Source organism: Nicotiana sylvestris, chromosome 2, assembly GCF_000393655.2.
Source record: "Nicotiana sylvestris chromosome 2, ASM39365v2, whole genome shotgun sequence".
In the NCBI taxonomy this organism is placed as follows: Eukaryota; Viridiplantae; Streptophyta; class Magnoliopsida; order Solanales; family Solanaceae; genus Nicotiana; species Nicotiana sylvestris.
The window spans coordinates 60,304,950-60,308,459 of record NC_091058.1 but is presented as its reverse complement, the minus strand read 5'-3'; positions in this window follow the sequence as shown (position 1 = coordinate 60,308,459).

Genomic DNA, 3,510 nt, shown 5'->3' with positions numbered 1-3,510 from the left:
TCATAAAGTGAATTTTGGAGTTTTGAACACTGATTTGGAGTCGAATTTGAGTGAAACTGGTATGGTTGGACTGTAACTGAATGGGTTGTCAGATTTTGTAAATTTTGTCGGGTCTCGAGGTGCAGGCCCGGGTTGGACTTTTTGATTGATTTTGGGCTTTTGATTAAAGATTCGACCTTTTTCAATTGGGATTGGTTCCTTTAGAATTGTTTGATATATTTGAGTTACTTTTGACTAGTTTTGAGCCGTTCGGAGGTCGCTACTTGTGAGATGACACTCTTGGAGGATCGCTTGGCTTGCTCGACATTTGGAATTGGCTTATTTGAGATAAGTAACTCTTCTAAACTTAGTGCTGAGGGTATGAAACCTCAAATTATGTGTTATCTGATTGTTGTTGAGGTGACACACATGCTAGGTGACGGGCATGTGGGCGTGCACCCTGTGAGTTGTGATTCTGTTGTTTCCAAGATACTGTTTAGTGGCCCACTTTGTTTATATTTGTGTTTTTCACCATGTGATAAAGTAATTGAGCTATACATCATGCTAGATATCATGTTTAGGCTTTATGCCGATATTGTTAGGAACCCTAGTAGTCGTTTTGTACTGTCACCTCATTGATTTCATTGACGTTTCTTACATAGTCACATTCATGCATTCATATCATATCTCAGTCTCAGTCGTTACTTATTGATGCATCATATCATTATTCCGGGTCAGTTTTCATGACACTGTGAGCCCGTGGGTAAGACTGAAGAGATTGATGACTGAGTGAGGCCGAGAGCCTGATTATGAGTGGTAGTTGTGGGATCGGGCTACACGTTGCAACATGTTTTATTGATTTATGCCATGATTGGCTTGTTATAGAGCTTGGGCTGAAGGAGCCCCTCCAGATTCTGCACACCTCCAGTGAGCGCGAATGATATTATTGAGGGATGGATTTCCCTGGACATGGATTTGTCCAAAATATTTGATATCTGGAGATGGATTTCTCCATAGGTTTGGATTTGCCCTTTTCCTCGGTAATGGGTGACTTGTAGTAGTGTTGTATATGTTCCGGGATGGATTTTCCTTGGCTACATGGGCCATATACAGTACCGAGTGGTTGAACATTTATATATTATTGAGGGATGGATTTCCCTGGACATGGATTTATCCGAAGTACTTGACACCTGGAGATGGATTTCTCCACAGGGTTGGATTGCCCTTTTCCCTCAATACTAGGTGACTTATAGTCAGTGTTGTATATGTTCCAGAATGGATTTCCTTGGGCCGATGGGCCATATACAGTACCGAGTGATTGAATATGATGAGTGGAAAGTGTGATACAGTGAGGTTGAGTATTCTGAGAGTGTGAGTACATGATTCATCTATGAGATACATGGCATTGGCATGCATACATGACATACCTGCATAGAGACGCATTTTCCTCATGATGTACGATATCACATTATTCATGACTTTTTACACACATTTATATGTGGGTATAGAGTGGTATTTCACACTCGTTATTTGGAAAGGAAATGAAACATTTTCATGTATTGTGGAAAGGAATTTTTAGGAAAATTACAGTTTTCAAACTATCTCAATTTGTTTTTGATGATTTCGATAAAGGATTTGAGTTTTCACTGATATTTTGAAAAGCGGAATTATTTTCGGAAAACTATGCAAAGGCTGAATATTTTTATATCTGAGATTATTTTCTTATTTATGTGCTCTATGTTGTATGAACTGCTATTGGTTATTGGTGTTGGACCCAGTATATGTTCCAGCTCGTCACTACTTTCAACCTGAGGTTAGGTTTGTTACTTTTTGAGTATATGGGGTCGATTGTGCTCATACTGCACTTCCTGCACATTGCGTGCAGATCCCGGATGCCGATGTTACTACGCTTGATGTGCTGGATTCAAAGGCGTACCTGTGTTCCTGCTGTAGCTGCCTCTTGTTCTCGGTAGCCTTAGATTATTAAAATTCTATTTATGTACTTTTCAAACAAAAGACGTATTTTCTTCATATCAACTTTGTAAACTCTATTCTTAGAAGCTCATGATTTGTACTACTAGTCCTTGGGAAATGTAATAGATCTAGATATTTATTTTATTTAATTGACTTATTAGCATTATTGAAATCGGATAGTTATTGGTTAGCTTACCTAGTAGGTTGGGTTAGGTGCCATCACGACTAGTGGATTTTGGGTCGTGACAGCCCCGAATACCCCAATTTGCTGGGTGTACGCCTTTGAGACTTTTGCCCCACACCATCGCCTCAGGGCATTTTTGGTGCGCCTCGCCCCTGGGTTGGCCCCGAAAATACCTTTTGAAACAATGGCTAAAATGCCTTTTAAAACACTGGCTTGTACTATTATGTGATAGGAGCAAGCCTATTGTTGTATGTGAAAGTAGACAAAACCAAAGAAAGAAATATCAAAAAGAGATGAAAATATGATGTAAGCGCTTACATCAATATTCTTGTGATGTAAGCGCTTACCTCGACATTCTTATGATGTAAGCGCTTACCTCGTTATTCTTATGATGTAAGCGCTTACCTCGGCAGGGCATTCAAATGCCTATAAATAGGGGGTCCATATTTTCATTTGTAGATCATCCCAAAACTTCTTCTTTCTCTCTTTAACTAATAAAGAGCTATTCTTTGTGTGACTGTGGAGTAGACAAAAATTACCGAACCACGTAAATCATGTCTTGTCTTGTCTTGTGCAATTTATTGCTTTTCTCTCTTAAATATCCGTTTTCTTCTATTATCTTGATGCGCTTCCCAACAACTGGTATCAGAGCACAAACAGTGTAATTCTGGTAAAAAAGTACAGTACTGGTGCAGGTACTATTCACAAGAATAGTGCGACACTATTAATCATCGTACTATTCATAGGAACTATTCACATAAATTTTCTGTGAAAAATGGCATCGGAAGAAGGGAAGGTTAAGATTGACAAGTTCAATGGCAAATATTTTGGATTCTGGAAAATGTAAATAGAGGATTATTTGTACCAGAAAAATTACACTTACCTCTGACCGAGGTGAAACCGGAGACTATGGACAAAGCGGATTGGGATCTATTAGATCGCCAAGCTCTTGGTGTGATTCGTTTGACGCTAACACGAAATGTGGAATTTAACATCATTAACGAGAAGACCACTGCAGGCCTGATGAAGGTGTTATCAAATATGTACGAGAAGCCATCTACTTCAAATAAAGTCTATTTGATGCGTCGATTATTCAACTTAAATATGACATAAGGTGGATCAGTCACGGAACATATCAATGAGTTTAATATAGTATTAACTCAATTGAGTTCTGTTAATATAATAATTGATGACGAAATCAGGGCGTTGATTCTACTATCATCTCTACCGGAGAGTTGGTCTGCAACAGTAACTGCAGTTAGCAGTTCATCAGGAAGTACCAAACTCAAATTGAATGATATTAGAGACTTGGTTCTAAGCGAAGATATTCGCCGAAGAGAATCAAGTGATTCCCCAGGATCTGCTTTTAGTAC